This window comes from Garra rufa, chromosome 1 (genome assembly GCF_049309525.1).
Source record: "Garra rufa chromosome 1, GarRuf1.0, whole genome shotgun sequence".
Taxonomy (NCBI): Eukaryota; Metazoa; Chordata; class Actinopteri; order Cypriniformes; family Cyprinidae; genus Garra; species Garra rufa.
This window is the reverse complement of record NC_133361.1, coordinates 105,709,512-105,724,658: the sequence shown is the minus strand read 5'-3', so window position 1 is coordinate 105,724,658 and position 15,147 is coordinate 105,709,512. Positions and strand designations below refer to the sequence as shown.

Here is a 15,147-nt window from a genome sequence, read left to right as displayed (position 1 = left end):
TCCAAGTGTAACAATCGGCCTTATCAGCCGAGTTACAAGACTAAAATGGGATCAGATTTAACTGTGAGAGATGACTAGTGGTTAAAAGAATGAGACATAAAAGAAGATTGGTTTAAATAGATTTGGTTTATTTACAAGGTTCACATAAAAGACTTTAAAACAACACGATAAAACGAGGTAAACGCTGTTAAAAGAATACAGTTCATTTGTCCATACCCTAAAAACAGTCCAAGAATCCCAGTGTGTTGATAAGTCCAATGTGAGTGTCCACCGGTGTATATACAATCCACAGAAAGTGTAATCCAAAGTTTGCAGGTGGTGAATGGAAAGGTGAGCTCTAAAATTAGCAACTCCTCAATCCAACAGTTTGGTGACTGTCCTTTGTTTGTCATGCTGCTCTCTTATACAGTTGTACTTCCTGCTTCCTGTCATGTGTCTAGTCACATGGCAGGCCAACCATCCATTTTTTAAAGACACACACTCACTTAAAATGTTAAGAGTAATAAAATGGCCTAAAAAACATGTAAAACACTTAAAACTCTATAATACATTTAAATGATTGTAATAAATAGAGCGGTAAAACACGTCTTTCTAAAAGCCAGCATATTATATAAATAGTGAAGAAAAGGCAAAAGCTTACAGCACCTGGTATTCCCAGGCGGTCTCCCATCCAAGTACTAAGCAGGCCCGACGCTGCTTAGCTTCCGAGATCAGACGAGATCGGGCGCTCTCAGCGCGGTATGGCCGTAAGCGAGGGCTGCTCCAAAAAGTGGGCTATTTAAAGATCAGCCTCCGTAAAAGCCAGCATATTATATAAATAGTGAAGAAAAGGCAAAAGCTTACAGCACCTGGTAATCCCAGGCGGTCTCCCATCCAAGTGTAACAATCGGCCTTATCAGCCGAGTTACAAGACTAAAATGGGGTCAGATTTAACTGTGAGAGATGACTAGTGGTTAAAAGAATGAGACATAAAAGAAGATTGGTTTAAATAGATTTGGTTTATTTACAAGGTTCACATAAAAGACTTTAAAACAACACGATAAAACGAGGTAAACGCTGTTAAAAGAATACAGTTCATTTGTCCATACCCTAAAAACAGTCCAAGAATCCCAGTGTGTTGATAAATCCAATGTGAGTGTCCACCGGTGTATATACAATCCACAGAAAGTGTAATCCAAAGTTTGCAGGTGGTGAATGGAAAGGTGAGCTCTAAAATTAGCAACTCCTCAATCCAACAGTTTGGTGACTGTCCTTTGTTTGTCATGCTGCTCTCTTATACAGTTGTACTTCCTGCTTCCTGTCATGTGTCTAGTCACATGGCAGGCCAACCATCCATTTTTTAAAGACGCACACTCACTTAAAATGTTAAGAGTAATAAAATGGCCTAAAAAACATGTAAAACACTTAAAACTCTATAATACATTTAAATGATTGTAATAAATAGAGCGGTAAAACACGTCTTTCTAAAAGCCAGCATATTATATAAATAGTGAAGAAAAGGCAAAAGCTTACAGCACCTGGTATTCCCAGGCGGTCTCCCATCCAAGTACTAAGCAGGCCCGACGCTGCTTAGCTTCCGAGATCAGACGAGATCGGGCGCTCTCAGCGCGGTATGGCCGTAAGCGAGGGCTGCTCCAAAAAGTGGGCTATTTAAAGATCAGCCTCCGTAAAAGCCAGCATATTATATAAATAGTGAAGAAAAGGCAAAAGCTTACAGCACCTGGTAATCCCAGGCGGTCTCCCATCCAAGTGTAACAATCGGCCTTATCAGCCGAGTTACAAGACTAAAATGGGGTCAGATTTAACTGTGAGAGATGACTAGTGGTTAAAAGAATGAGACATAAAAGAAGATTGGTTTAAATAGATTTGGTTTATTTACAAGGTTCACATAAAAGACTTTAAAACAACACGATAAAACGAGGTAAACGCTGTTAAAAGAATACAGTTCATTTGTCCATACCCTAAAAACAGTCCAAGAATCCCAGTGTGTTGATAAGTCCAATGTGAGTGTCCACCGGTGTATATACAATCCACAGAAAGTGTAATCCAAAGTTTGCAGGTGGTGAATGGAAAGGTGAGCTCTAAAATTAGCAACTCCTCAATCCAACAGTTTGGTGACTGTCCTTTCTTTGTCATGCTGCTCTCTTATACAGTTGTACTTCCTGCTTCCTGTCATGTGTCTAGTCACATGGCAGGCCAACCATCCATTTTTTAAAGACGCACACTCACTTAAAATGTTAAGAGTAATAAAATGGCCTAAAAAACATGTAAAACACTTAAAACTCTATAATACATTTAAATGATTGTAATAAATAGAGCGGTAAAACACGTCTTTCTAAAAGCCAGCATATTATATAAATAGTGAAGAAAAGGCAAAAGCTTACAGCACCTGGTATTCCCAGGCGGTCTCCCATCCAAGTACTAAGCAGGCCCGACGCTGCTTAGCTTCCGAGATCAGACGAGATCGGGCGCTCTCAGCGCGGTATGGCCGTAAGCGAGGGCTGCTCCAAAAAGTGGGCTATTTAAAGATCAGCCTCCGTAAAAGCCAGCATATTATATAAATAGTGAAGAAAAGGCAAAAGCTTACAGCACCTGGTAATCCCAGGCGGTCTCCCATCCAAGTGTAACAATCGGCCTTATCAGCCGAGTTACAAGACTAAAATGGGGTCAGATTTAACTGTGAGAGATGACTAGTGGTTAAAAGAATGAGACATAAAAGAAGATTGGTTTAAATAGATTTGGTTTATTTACAAGGTTCACATAAAAGACTTTAAAACAACACGATAAAACGAGGTAAACGCTGTTAAAAGAATACAGTTCATTTGTCCATACCCTAAAAACAGTCCAAGAATCCCAGTGTGTTGATAAGTCCAATGTGAGTGTCCACCGGTGTATATACAATCCACAGAAAGTGTAATCCAAAGTTTGCAGGTGGTGAATGGAAAGGTGAGCTCTAAAATTAGCAACTCCTCAATCCAACAGTTTGGTGACTGTCCTTTGTTTGTCATGCTGCTCTCTTATACAGTTGTACTTCCTGCTTCCTGTCATGTGTCTAGTCACATGGCAGGCCAACCATCCATTTTTTAAAGACACACACTCACTTAAAATGTTAAGAGTAATAAAATGGCCTAAAAAACATGTAAAACACTTAAAACTCTATAATACATTTAAATGATTGTAATAAATAGAGCGGTAAAACACGTCTTTCTAAAAGCCAGCATATTATATAAATAGTGAAGAAAAGGCAAAAGCTTACAGCACCTGGTATTCCCAGGCGGTCTCCCATCCAAGTACTAAGCAGGCCCGACGCTGCTTAGCTTCCGAGATCAGACGAGATCGGGCGCTCTCAGCGCGGTATGGCCGTAAGCGAGGGCTGCTCCAAAAAGTGGGCTATTTAAAGATCAGCCTCCGTAAAAGCCAGCATATTATATAAATAGTGAAGAAAAGGCAAAAGCTTACAGCACCTGGTAATCCCAGGCGGTCTCCCATCCAAGTGTAACAATCGGCCTTATCAGCCGAGTTACAAGACTAAAATGGGGTCAGATTTAACTGTGAGAGATGACTAGTGGTTAAAAGAATGAGACATAAAAGAAGATTGGTTTAAATAGATTTGGTTTATTTACAAGGTTCACATAAAAGACTTTAAAACAACACGATAAAACGAGGTAAACGCTGTTAAAAGAATACAGTTCATTTGTCCATACCCTAAAAACAGTCCAAGAATCCCAGTGTGTTGATAAGTCCAATGTGAGTGTCCACCGGTGTATATACAATCCACAGAAAGTGTAATCCAAAGTTTGCAGGTGGTGAATGGAAAGGTGAGCTCTAAAATTAGCAACTCCTCAATCCAACAGTTTGGTGACTGTCCTTTGTTTGTCATGCTGCTCTCTTATACAGTTGTACTTCCTGCTTCCTGTCATGTGTCTAGTCACATGGCAGGCCAACCATCCATTTTTTAAAGACACACACTCACTTAAAATGTTAAGAGTAATAAAATGGCCTAAAAAACATGTAAAACACTTAAAACTCTATAATACATTTAAATGATTGTAATAAATAGAGCGGTAAAACACGTCTTTCTAAAAGCCAGCATATTATATAAATAGTGAAGAAAAGGCAAAAGCTTACAGCACCTGGTATTCCCAGGCGGTCTCCCATCCAAGTACTAAGCAGGCCCGACGCTGCTTAGCTTCCGAGATCAGACGAGATCGGGCGCTCTCAGCGCGGTATGGCCGTAAGCGAGGGCTGCTCCAAAAAATGGGCTATTTAAAGATCAGCCTCCGTAAAAGCCAGCATATTATATAAATAGTGAAGAAAAGGCAAAAGCTTACAGCACCTGGTATTCCCAGGCGGTCTCCCATCCAAGTACTAAGCAGGCCCGACGCTGCTTAGCTTCCGAGATCAGACGAGATCGGGCGCTCTCAGCGCGGTATGGCCGTAAGCGAGGGCTGCTCCAAAAAGTGGGCTATTTAAAGATCAGCCTCCGTAAAAGCCAGCATATTATATAAATAGTGAAGAAAAGGCAAAAGCTTACAGCACCTGGTATTCCCAGGCGGTCTCCCATCCAAGTACTAAGCAGGCCCGACGCTGCTTAGCTTCCGAGATCAGACGAGATCGGGCGCTCTCAGCGCGGTATGGCCGTAAGCGAGGGCTGCTCCAAAAAGTGGGCTATTTAAAGATCAGCCTCCGTAAAAGCCAGCATATTATATAAATAGTGAAGAAAAGGCAAAAGCTTACAGCACCTGGTAATCCCAGGCGGTCTCCCATCCAAGTGTAACAATCGGCCTTATCAGCCGAGTTACAAGACTAAAATGGGGTCAGATTTAACTGTGAGAGATGACTAGTGGTTAAAAGAATGAGACATAAAAGAAGATTGGTTTAAATAGATTTGGTTTATTTACAAGGTTCACATAAAAGACTTTAAAACAACACAATAAAACGAGGTAAACGCTGTTAAAAGAATACAGTTCATTTGTCCATACCCTAAAAACAGTCCAAGAATCCCAGTGTGTTGATAAGTCCAATGTGAGTGTCCACCGGTGTATATACAATCCACAGAAAGTGTAATCCAAAGTTTGCAGGTGGTGAATGGAAAGGTGAGCTCTAAAATTAGCAACTCCTCAATCCAACAGTTTGGTGACTGTCCTTTGTTTGTCATGCTGCTCTCTTATACAGTTGTACTTCCTGCTTCCTGTCATGTGTCTAGTCACATGGCAGGCCAACCATCCATTTTTTAAAGACACACACTCACTTAAAATGTTAAGAGTAATAAAATGGCCTAAAAAACATGTAAAACACTTAAAACTCTATAATACATTTAAATGATTGTAATAAATAGAGCGGTAAAACACGTCTTTCTAAAAGCCAGCATATTATATAAATAGTGAAGAAAAGGCAAAAGCTTACAGCACCTGGTATTCCCAGGCGGTCTCCCATCCAAGTACTAAGCAGGCCCGACGCTGCTTAGCTTCCGAGATCAGACGAGATCTGGCGCTCTCAGCGCGGTATGGCCGTAAGCGAGGGCTGCTCCAAAAAGTGGGCTATTTAAAGATCAGCCTCCGTAAAAGCCAGCATATTATATAAATAGTGAAGAAAAGGCAAAAGCTTACAGCACCTGGTAATCCCAGGCGGTCTCCCATCCAAGTGTAACAATCGGCCTTATCAGCCGAGTTACAAGACTAAAATGGGGTCAGATTTAACTGTGAGAGATGACTAGTGGTTAAAAGAATGAGACATAAAAGAAGATTGGTTTAAATAGATTTGGTTTATTTACAAGGTTCACATAAAAGACTTTAAAACAACACGATAAAACGAGGTAAACGCTGTTAAAAGAATACAGTTCATTTGTCCATACCCTAAAAACAGTCCAAGAATCCCAGTGTGTTGATAAGTCCAATGTGAGTGTCCACCGGTGTATATACAATCCACAGAAAGTGTAATCCAAAGTTTGCAGGTGGTGAATGGAAAGGTGAGCTCTAAAATTAGCAACTCCTCAATCCAACAGTTTGGTGACTGTCCTTTGTTTGTCATGCTGCTCTCTTATACAGTTGTACTTCCTGCTTCCTGTCATGTGTCTAGTCACATGGCAGGCCAACCATCCATTTTTTAAAGACACACACTCACTTAAAATGTTAAGAGTAATAAAATGGCCTAAAAAACATGTAAAACACTTAAAACTCTATAATACATTTAAATGATTGTAATAAATAGAGCGGTAAAACACGTCTTTCTAAAAGCCAGCATATTATATAAATAGTGAAGAAAAGGCAAAAGCTTACAGCACCTGGTATTCCCAGGCGGTCTCCCATCCAAGTACTAAGCAGGCCCGACGCTGCTTAGCTTCCGAGATCAGACGAGATCGGGCGCTCTCAGCGCGGTATGGCCGTAAGCGAGGGCTGCTCCAAAAAGTGGGCTATTTAAAGATCAGCCTCCGTAAAAGCCAGCATATTATATAAATAGTGAAGAAAAGGCAAAAGCTTACAGCACCTGGTATTCCCAGGCGGTCTCCCATCCAAGTACTAAGCAGGCCCGACGCTGCTTAACTTCCGAGATCAGACGAGATCGGGCGCTCTCAGCGCGGTATGGCCGTAAGCGAGGGCTGCTCCAAAAAGTGGGCTATTTAAAGATCAGCCTCCGTAAAAGCCAGCATATTATATAAATAGTGAAGAAAAGGCAAAAGCTTACAGCACCTGGTATTCCCAGGCGGTCTCCCATCCAAGTACTAAGCAGGCCCGACGCTGCTTAGCTTCCGAGATCAGACGAGATCGGGCGCTCTCAGCGCGGTATGGCCGTAAGCGAGGGCTGCTCCAAAAAGTGGGCTATTTAAAGATCAGCCTCCGTAAAAGCCAGCATATTATATAAATAGTGAAGAAAAGGCAAAAGCTTACAGCACCTGGTATTCCCAGGCGGTCTCCCATCCAAGTGTAACAATCGGCCTTATCAGTCGAGTTACAAGACTAAAATGGGATCAGATTTAACTGTGAGAGATGACTAGTGGTTAAAAGAATGAGACATAAAAGAAGATTGGTTTAAATAGATTTGGTTTATTTACAAGGTTCACATAAAAGACTTTAAAACAACACGATAAAACGAGGTAAACGCTGTTAAAAGAATACAGTTCATTTGTCCATACCCTAAAAACAGTCCAAGAATCCCAGTGTGTTGATAAGTCCAATGTGAGTGTCCACCGGTGTATATACAATCCACAGAAAGTGTAATCCAAAGTTTGCAGGTGGTGAATGGAAAGGTGAGCTCTAAAATTAGCAACTCCTCAATCCAACAGTTTGGTGACTGTCCTTTGTTTGTCATGCTGCTCTCTTATACAGTTGTACTTCCTGCTTCCTGTCATGTGTCTAGTCACATGGCAGGCCAACCATCCATTTTTTAAAGACACACACTCACTTAAAATGTTAAGAGTAATAAAATGGCCTAAAAAACATGTAAAACACTTAAAACTCTATAATACATTTAAATGATTGTAATAAATAGAGCGGTAAAACACGTCTTTCTAAAAGCCAGCATATTATATAAATAGTGAAGAAAAGGCAAAAGCTTACAGCACCTGGTATTCCCAGGCGGTCTCCCATCCAAGTACTAAGCAGGCCCGACGCTGCTTAGCTTCCGAGATCAGACGAGATCGGGCGCTCTCAGCGCGGTATGGCCGTAAGCGAGGGCTGCTCCAAAAAGTGGGCTATTTAAAGATCAGCCTCCGTAAAAGCCAGCATATTATATAAATAGTGAAGAAAAGGCAAAAGCTTACAGCACCTGGTAATCCCAGGCGGTCTCCCATCCAAGTGTAACAATCGGCCTTATCAGCCGAGTTACAAGACTAAAATGGGGTCAGATTTAACTGTGAGAGATGACTAGTGGTTAAAAGAATGAGACATAAAAGAAGATTGGTTTAAATAGATTTGGTTTATTTACAAGGTTCACATAAAAGACTTTAAAACAACACGATAAAACGAGGTAAACGCTGTTAAAAGAATACAGTTCATTTGTCCATACCCTAAAAACAGTCCAAGAATCCCAGTGTGTTGATAAGTCCAATGTGAGTGTCCACCGGTGTATATACAATCCACAGAAAGTGTAATCCAAAGTTTGCAGGTGGTGAATGGAAAGGTGAGCTCTAAAATTAGCAACTCCTCAATCCAACAGTTTGGTGACTGTCCTTTGTTTGTCATGCTGCTCTCTTATACAGTTGTACTTCCTGCTTCCTGTCATGTGTCTAGTCACATGGCAGGCCAACCATCCATTTTTTAAAGACACACACTCACTTAAAATGTTAAGAGTAATAAAATGGCCTAAAAAACATGTAAAACACTTAAAACTCTATAATACATTTAAATGATTGTAATAAATAGAGCGGTAAAACACGTCTTTCTAAAAGCCAGCATATTATATAAATAGTGAAGAAAAGGCAAAAGCTTACAGCACCTGGTATTCCCAGGCGGTCTCCCATCCAAGTACTAAGCAGGCCCGACGCTGCTTAGCTTCCGAGATCAGACGAGATCGGGCGCTCTCAGCGCGGTATGGCCGTAAGCGAGGGCTGCTCCAAAAAGTGGGCTATTTAAAGATCAGCCTCCGTAAAAGCCAGCATATTATATAAATAGTGAAGAAAAGGCAAAAGCTTACAGCACCTGGTATTCCCAGGCGGTCTCCCATCCAAGTACTAAGCAGGCCCGACGCTGCTTAGCTTCCGAGATCAGACGAGATCGGGCGCTCTCAGCGCGGTATGGCCGTAAGCGAGGGCTGCTCCAAAAAGTGGGCTATTTAAAGATCAGCCTCCGTAAAAGCCAGCATATTATATAAATAGTGAAGAAAAGGCAAAAGCTTACAGCACCTGGTATTCCCAGGCGGTCTCCCATCCAAGTACTAAGCAGGCCCGACGCTGCTTAGCTTCCGAGATCAGACGAGATCGGGCGCTCTCAGCGCGGTATGGCCGTAAGCGAGGGCAGCTCCAAAAAGTGGGCTATTTAAAGATCAGCCTCCGTAAAAGCCAGCATATTATATAAATAGTGAAGAAAAGGCAAAAGCTTACAGCACCTGGTAATCCCAGGCGGTCTCCCATCCAAGTGTAACAATCGGCCTTATCAGCCGAGTTACAAGACTAAAATGGGGTCAGATTTAACTGTGAGAGATGACTAGTGGTTAAAAGAATGAGACATAAAAGAAGATTGGTTTAAATAGATTTGGTTTATTTACAAGGTTCACATAAAAGACTTTAAAACAACACGATAAAACGAGGTAAACGCTGTTAAAAGAATACAGTTCATTTGTCCATACCCTAAAAACAGTCCAAGAATCCCAGTGTGTTGATAAGTCCAATGTGAGTGTCCACCGGTGTATATACAATCCACAGAAAGTGTAATCCAAAGTTTGCAGGTGGTGAATGGAAAGGTGAGCTCTAAAATTAGCAACTCCTCAATCCAACAGTTTGGTGACTGTCCTTTGTTTGTCATGCTGCTCTCTTATACAGTTGTACTTCCTGCTTCCTGTCATGTGTCTAGTCACATGGCAGGCCAACCATCCATTTTTTAAAGACGCACACTCACTTAAAATGTTAAGAGTAATAAAATGGCCTAAAAAACATGTAAAACACTTAAAACTCTATAATACATTTAAATGATTGTAATAAATAGAGCGGTAAAACACGTCTTTCTAAAAGCCAGCATATTATATAAATAGTGAAGAAAAGGCAAAAGCTTACAGCACCTGGTATTCCCAGGCGGTCTCCCATCCAAGTACTAAGCAGGCCCGACGCTGCTTAGCTTCCGAGATCAGACGAGATCGGGCGCTCTCAGCGCGGTATGGCCGTAAGCGAGGGCTGCTCCAAAAAGTGGGCTATTTAAAGATCAGCCTCCGTAAAAGCCAGCATATTATATAAATAGTGAAGAAAAGGCAAAAGTTTACAGCACCTGGTAATCCCAGGCGGTCTCCCATCCAAGTGTAACAATCGGCCTTATCAGCCGAGTTACAAGACTAAAATGGGGTCAGATTTAACTGTGAGAGATGACTAGTGGTTAAAAGAATGAGACATAAAAGAAGATTGGTTTAAATAGATTTGGTTTATTTACAAGGTTCACATAAAAGACTTTAAAACAACACGATAAAACGAGGTAAACGCTGTTAAAAGAATACAGTTCATTTGTCCATACCCTAAAAACAGTCCAAGAATCCCAGTGTGTTGATAAGTCCAATGTGAGTGTCCACCGGTGTATATACAATCCACAGAAAGTGTAATCCAAAGTTTGCAGGTGGTGAATGGAAAGGTGAGCTCTAAAATTAGCAACTCCTCAATCCAACAGTTTGGTGACTGTCCTTTGTTTGTCATGCTGCTCTCTTATACAGTTGTACTTCCTGCTTCCTGTCATGTGTCTAGTCACATGGCAGGACAACCATCCATTTTTTAAAGACACACACTCACTTAAAATGTTAAGAGTAATAAAATGGCCTAAAAAACATGTAAAACACTTAAAACTCTATAATACATTTAAATGATTGTAATAAATAGAGCGGTAAAACACGTCTTTCTAAAAGCCAGCATATTATATAAATAGTGAAGAAAAGGCAAAAGCTTACAGCACCTGGTATTCCCAGGCGGTCTCCCATCCAAGTACTAAGCAGGCCCGACGCTGCTTAACTTCCGAGATCAGACGAGATCGGGCGCTCTCAGCGCGGTATGGCCGTAAGCGAGGGCTGCTCCAAAAAGTGGGCTATTTAAAGATCAGCCTCCGTAAAAGCCAGCATATTATATAAATAGTGAAGAAAAGGCAAAAGCTTACAGCACCTGGTATTCCCAGGCGGTCTCCCATCCAAGTACTAAGCAGGCCCGACGCTGCTTAGCTTCCGAGATCAGACGAGATCGGGCGCTCTCAGCGCGGTATGGCCGTAAGCGAGGGCTGCTCCAAAAAGTGGGCTATTTAAAGATCAGCCTCCGTAAAAGCCAGCATATTATATAAATAGTGAAGAAAAGGCAAAAGCTTACAGCACCTGGTAATCCCAGGCGGTCTCCCATCCAAGTGTAACAATCGGCCTTATCAGCCGAGTTACAAGACTAAAATGGGGTCAGATTTAACTGTGAGAGATGACTAGTGGTTAAAAGAATGAGACATAAAAGAAGATTGGTTTAAATAGATTTGGTTTATTTACAAGGTTCACATAAAAGACTTTAAAACAACACGATAAAACGAGGTAAACGCTGTTAAAAGAATACAGTTCATTTGTCCATACCCTAAAAACAGTCCAAGAATCCCAGTGTGTTGATAAGTCCAATGTGAGTGTCCACCGGTGTATATACAATCCACAGAAAGTGTAATCCAAAGTTTGCAGGTGGTGAATGGAAAGGTGAGCTCTAAAATTAGCAACTCCTCAATCCAACAGTTTGGTGACTGTCCTTTGTTTGTCATGCTGCTCTCTTATACAGTTGTACTTCCTGCTTCCTGTCATGTGTCTAGTCACATGGCAGGCCAACCATCCATTTTTTAAAGACACACACTCACTTAAAATGTTAAGAGTAATAAAATGGCCTAAAAAACATGTAAAACACTTAAAACTCTATAATACATTTAAATGATTGTAATAAATAGAGCGGTAAAACACGTCTTTCTAAAAGCCAGCATATTATATAAATAGTGAAGAAAAGGCAAAAGCTTACAGCACCTGGTATTCCCAGGCGGTCTCCCATCCAAGTACTAAGCAGGCCCGACGCTGCTTAGCTTCCGAGATCAGACGAGATCGGGCGCTCTCAGCGCGGAATGACCGTAAGCGAGGGCTGCTCCAAAAAGTGGGCTATTTAAAGATCAGCCTCCGTAAAAGCCAGCATATTATATAAATAGTGAAGAAAAGGCAAAAGCTTACAGCACCTGGTATTCCCAGGCGGTCTCCCATCCAAGTGTAACAATCGGCCTTATCAGCCGAGTTACAAGACTAAAATGGGATCAGATTTAACTGTGAGAGATGACTAGTGGTTAAAAGAATGAGACATAAAAGAAGATTGGTTTAAATAGATTTGGTTTATTTACAAGGTTCACATAAAAGACTTTAAAACAACACGATAAAACGAGGTAAACGCTGTTAAAAGAATACAGTTCATTTGTCCATACCCTAAAAACAGTCCAAGAATCCCAGTGTGTTGATAAGTCCAATGTGAGTGTCCACCGGTGTATATACAATCCACAGAAAGTGTAATCCAAAGTTTGCAGGTGGTGAATGGAAAGGTGAGCTCTAAAATTAGCAACTCCTCAATCCAACAGTTTGGTGACTGTCCTTTGTTTGTCATGCTGCTCTCTTATACAGTTGTACTTCCTGCTTCCTGTCATGTGTCTAGTCACATGGCAGGCCAACCATCCATTTTTTAAAGACACACACTCACTTAAAATGTTAAGAGTAATAAAATGGCCTAAAAAACATGTAAAACACTTAAAACTCTATAATACATTTAAATGATTGTAATAAATAGAGCGGTAAAACACGTCTTTCTAAAAGCCAGCATATTATATAAATAGTGAAGAAAAGGCAAAAGCTTACAGCACCTGGTATTCCCAGGCGGTCTCCCATCCAAGTACTAAGCAGGCCCGACGCTGCTTAGCTTCCGAGATCAGACGAGATCGGGCGCTCTCAGCGCGGTATGGCCGTAAGCGAGGGCTGCTCCAAAAAGTGGGCTATTTAAAGATCAGCCTCCGTAAAAGCCAGCATATTATATAAATAGTGAAGAAAAGGCAAAAGCTTACAGCACCTGGTAATCCCAGGCGGTCTCCCATCCAAGTGTAACAATCGGCCTTATCAGCCGAGTTACAAGACTAAAATGGGGTCAGATTTAACTGTGAGAGATGACTAGTGGTTAAAAGAATGAGACATAAAAGAAGATTGGTTTAAATAGATTTGGTTTATTTACAAGGTTCACATAAAAGACTTTAAAACAACACGATAAAACGAGGTAAACGCTGTTAAAAGAATACAGTTCATTTGTCCATACCCTAAAAACAGTCCAAGAATCCCAGTGTGTTGATAAGTCCAATGTGAGTGTCCACCGGTGTATATACAATCCACAGAAAGTGTAATCCAAAGTTTGCAGGTGGTGAATGGAAAGGTGAGCTCTAAAATTAGCAACTCCTCAATCCAACAGTTTGGTGACTGTCCTTTGTTTGTCATGCTGCTCTCTTATACAGTTGTACTTCCTGCTTCCTGTCATGTGTCTAGTCACATGGCAGGCCAACCATCCATTTTTTAAAGACGCACACTCACTTAAAATGTTAAGAGTAATAAAATGGCCTAAAAAACATGTAAAACACTTAAAACTCTATAATACATTTAAATGATTGTAATAAATAGAGCGGTAAAACACGTCTTTCTAAAAGCCAGCATATTATATAAATAGTGAAGAAAAGGCAAAAGCTTACAGCACCTGGTATTCCCAGGCGGTCTCCCATCCAAGTACTAAGCAGGCCCGACGCTGCTTAGCTTCCGAGATCAGACGAGATCGGGCGCTCTCAGCGCGGTATGGCCGTAAGCGAGGGCTGCTCCAAAAAGTGGGCTATTTAAAGATCAGCCTCCGTAAAAGCCAGCATATTATATAAATAGTGAAGAAAAGGCAAAAGTTTACAGCACCTGGTAATCCCAGGCGGTCTCCCATCCAAGTGTAACAATCGGCCTTATCAGCCGAGTTACAAGACTAAAATGGGGTCAGATTTAACTGTGAGAGATGACTAGTGGTTAAAAGAATGAGACATAAAAGAAGATTGGTTTAAATAGATTTGGTTTATTTACAAGGTTCACATAAAAGACTTTAAAACAACACGATAAAACGAGGTAAACGCTGTTAAAAGAATACAGTTCATTTGTCCATACCCTAAAAACAGTCCAAGAATCCCAGTGTGTTGATAAGTCCAATGTGAGTGTCCACCGGTGTATATACAATCCACAGAAAGTGTAATCCAAAGTTTGCAGGTGGTGAATGGAAAGGTGAGCTCTAAAATTAGCAACTCCTCAATCCAACAGTTTGGTGACTGTCCTTTGTTTGTCATGCTGCTCTCTTATACAGTTGTACTTCCTGCTTCCTGTCATGTGTCTAGTCACATGGCAGGCCAACCATCCATTTTTTAAAGACACACACTCACTTAAAATGTTAAGAGTAATAAAATGGCCTAAAAAACATGTAAAACACTTAAAACTCTATAATACATTTAAATGATTGTAATAAATAGAGCGGTAAAACACGTCTTTCTAAAAGCCAGCATATTATATAAATAGTGAAGAAAAGGCAAAAGCTTACAGCACCTGGTATTCCCAGGCGGTCTCCCATCCAAGTACTAAGCAGGCCCGACGCTGCTTAGCTTCCGAGATCAGACGAGATCGGGCGCTCTCAGCGCGGTATGGCCGTAAGCGAGGGCTGCTCCAAAAAGTGGGCTATTTAAAGATCAGCCTCCGTAAAAGCCAGCATATTATATAAATAGTGAAGAAAAGGCAAAAGCTTACAGCACCTGGTAATCCCAGGCGGTCTCCCATCCAAGTGTAACAATCGGCCTTATCAGCCGAGTTACAAGACTAAAATGGGGTCAGATTTAACTGTGAGAGATGACTAGTGGTTAAAAGAATGAGACATAAAAGAAGATTGGTTTAAATAGATTTGGTTTATTTACAAGGTTCACATAAAAGACTTTAAAACAACACGATAAAACGAGGTAAACGCTGTTAAAAGAATACAGTTCATTTGTCCATACCCTAAAAACAGTCCAAGAATCCCAGTGTGTTGATAAGTCCAATGTGAGTGTCCACCGGTGTATATACAATCCACAGAAAGTGTAATCCAAAGTTTGCAGGTGGTGAATGGAAAGGTGAGCTCTAAAATTAGCAACTCCTCAATCCAACAGTTTGGTGACTGTCCTTTGTTTGTCATGCTGCTCTCTTATACAGTTGTACTTCCTGCTTCCTGTCATGTGTCTAGTCACATGGCAGGCCAACCATCCATTTTTTAAAGACGCACACTCACTTAAAATGTTAAGAGTAATAAAATGGCCTAAAAAACATGTAAAACACTTAAAACTCTATAATACATTTAAATGATTGTAATAAATAGAGCGGTAAAACACGTCTTTCTAAAAGCCAGCATATTATATAAATAGTGAAGAAAAGGCAAAAGCTTACAGCACC

General features: G+C 40.9%; 22 non-coding genes across 22 annotated transcripts; all 22 read right to left on the bottom strand.

Moving 5' to 3' along the window:
• Positions 1-633: 633 nt before the first annotated feature.
• LOC141301734 (5S ribosomal RNA) lies at positions 634-752 on the bottom strand. The gene has a single exon (XR_012342224.1). It is a non-coding gene; the product is annotated as a 5S ribosomal RNA (ribosomal RNA).
• Positions 753-1,505: 753 nt separating this feature from the next.
• LOC141301727 (5S ribosomal RNA) lies at positions 1,506-1,624 on the bottom strand. The gene has a single exon (XR_012342223.1). It is a non-coding gene; the product is annotated as a 5S ribosomal RNA (ribosomal RNA).
• Positions 1,625-2,377: 753 nt separating this feature from the next.
• On the bottom strand, positions 2,378-2,496 carry LOC141301721 (5S ribosomal RNA). The gene has a single exon (XR_012342222.1). It is a non-coding gene; the product is annotated as a 5S ribosomal RNA (ribosomal RNA).
• A 753-nt stretch (positions 2,497-3,249) lies between these two features.
• On the bottom strand, positions 3,250-3,368 carry LOC141301717 (5S ribosomal RNA). The gene has a single exon (XR_012342221.1). It is a non-coding gene; the product is annotated as a 5S ribosomal RNA (ribosomal RNA).
• A 753-nt stretch (positions 3,369-4,121) lies between these two features.
• LOC141301711 (5S ribosomal RNA) lies at positions 4,122-4,240 on the bottom strand. Its single transcript, XR_012342220.1, has one exon. It is a non-coding gene; the product is annotated as a 5S ribosomal RNA (ribosomal RNA).
• An 84-nt stretch (positions 4,241-4,324) lies between these two features.
• On the bottom strand, positions 4,325-4,443 carry LOC141301703 (5S ribosomal RNA). Its single transcript, XR_012342219.1, has one exon. It is a non-coding gene; the product is annotated as a 5S ribosomal RNA (ribosomal RNA).
• Positions 4,444-4,527: 84 nt separating this feature from the next.
• LOC141301697 (5S ribosomal RNA) lies at positions 4,528-4,646 on the bottom strand. Its single transcript, XR_012342218.1, has one exon. It is a non-coding gene; the product is annotated as a 5S ribosomal RNA (ribosomal RNA).
• A 753-nt stretch (positions 4,647-5,399) lies between these two features.
• Positions 5,400-5,518, bottom strand: LOC141318460 (5S ribosomal RNA). Its single transcript, XR_012352776.1, has one exon. It is a non-coding gene; the product is annotated as a 5S ribosomal RNA (ribosomal RNA).
• Positions 5,519-6,271: 753 nt separating this feature from the next.
• Positions 6,272-6,390, bottom strand: LOC141301690 (5S ribosomal RNA). The gene has a single exon (XR_012342217.1). It is a non-coding gene; the product is annotated as a 5S ribosomal RNA (ribosomal RNA).
• Positions 6,391-6,474: 84 nt separating this feature from the next.
• On the bottom strand, positions 6,475-6,593 carry LOC141295952 (5S ribosomal RNA). Its single transcript, XR_012341168.1, has one exon. It is a non-coding gene; the product is annotated as a 5S ribosomal RNA (ribosomal RNA).
• An 84-nt stretch (positions 6,594-6,677) lies between these two features.
• LOC141301674 (5S ribosomal RNA) lies at positions 6,678-6,796 on the bottom strand. The gene has a single exon (XR_012342212.1). It is a non-coding gene; the product is annotated as a 5S ribosomal RNA (ribosomal RNA).
• A 753-nt stretch (positions 6,797-7,549) lies between these two features.
• Positions 7,550-7,668, bottom strand: LOC141301666 (5S ribosomal RNA). The gene has a single exon (XR_012342210.1). It is a non-coding gene; the product is annotated as a 5S ribosomal RNA (ribosomal RNA).
• Positions 7,669-8,421: 753 nt separating this feature from the next.
• LOC141301659 (5S ribosomal RNA) lies at positions 8,422-8,540 on the bottom strand. The gene has a single exon (XR_012342209.1). It is a non-coding gene; the product is annotated as a 5S ribosomal RNA (ribosomal RNA).
• An 84-nt stretch (positions 8,541-8,624) lies between these two features.
• Positions 8,625-8,743, bottom strand: LOC141301652 (5S ribosomal RNA). The gene has a single exon (XR_012342208.1). It is a non-coding gene; the product is annotated as a 5S ribosomal RNA (ribosomal RNA).
• Positions 8,744-8,827: 84 nt separating this feature from the next.
• On the bottom strand, positions 8,828-8,946 carry LOC141301645 (5S ribosomal RNA). The gene has a single exon (XR_012342207.1). It is a non-coding gene; the product is annotated as a 5S ribosomal RNA (ribosomal RNA).
• Positions 8,947-9,699: 753 nt separating this feature from the next.
• Positions 9,700-9,818, bottom strand: LOC141301637 (5S ribosomal RNA). Its single transcript, XR_012342206.1, has one exon. It is a non-coding gene; the product is annotated as a 5S ribosomal RNA (ribosomal RNA).
• Positions 9,819-10,571: 753 nt separating this feature from the next.
• Positions 10,572-10,690, bottom strand: LOC141295947 (5S ribosomal RNA). The gene has a single exon (XR_012341167.1). It is a non-coding gene; the product is annotated as a 5S ribosomal RNA (ribosomal RNA).
• An 84-nt stretch (positions 10,691-10,774) lies between these two features.
• LOC141301631 (5S ribosomal RNA) lies at positions 10,775-10,893 on the bottom strand. The gene has a single exon (XR_012342205.1). It is a non-coding gene; the product is annotated as a 5S ribosomal RNA (ribosomal RNA).
• A 753-nt stretch (positions 10,894-11,646) lies between these two features.
• LOC141318060 (5S ribosomal RNA) lies at positions 11,647-11,765 on the bottom strand. The gene has a single exon (XR_012352399.1). It is a non-coding gene; the product is annotated as a 5S ribosomal RNA (ribosomal RNA).
• Positions 11,766-12,518: 753 nt separating this feature from the next.
• On the bottom strand, positions 12,519-12,637 carry LOC141301624 (5S ribosomal RNA). Its single transcript, XR_012342204.1, has one exon. It is a non-coding gene; the product is annotated as a 5S ribosomal RNA (ribosomal RNA).
• Positions 12,638-13,390: 753 nt separating this feature from the next.
• On the bottom strand, positions 13,391-13,509 carry LOC141301616 (5S ribosomal RNA). The gene has a single exon (XR_012342202.1). It is a non-coding gene; the product is annotated as a 5S ribosomal RNA (ribosomal RNA).
• Positions 13,510-14,262: 753 nt separating this feature from the next.
• Positions 14,263-14,381, bottom strand: LOC141301609 (5S ribosomal RNA). Its single transcript, XR_012342201.1, has one exon. It is a non-coding gene; the product is annotated as a 5S ribosomal RNA (ribosomal RNA).
• Positions 14,382-15,147: the final 766 nt, after the last annotated feature.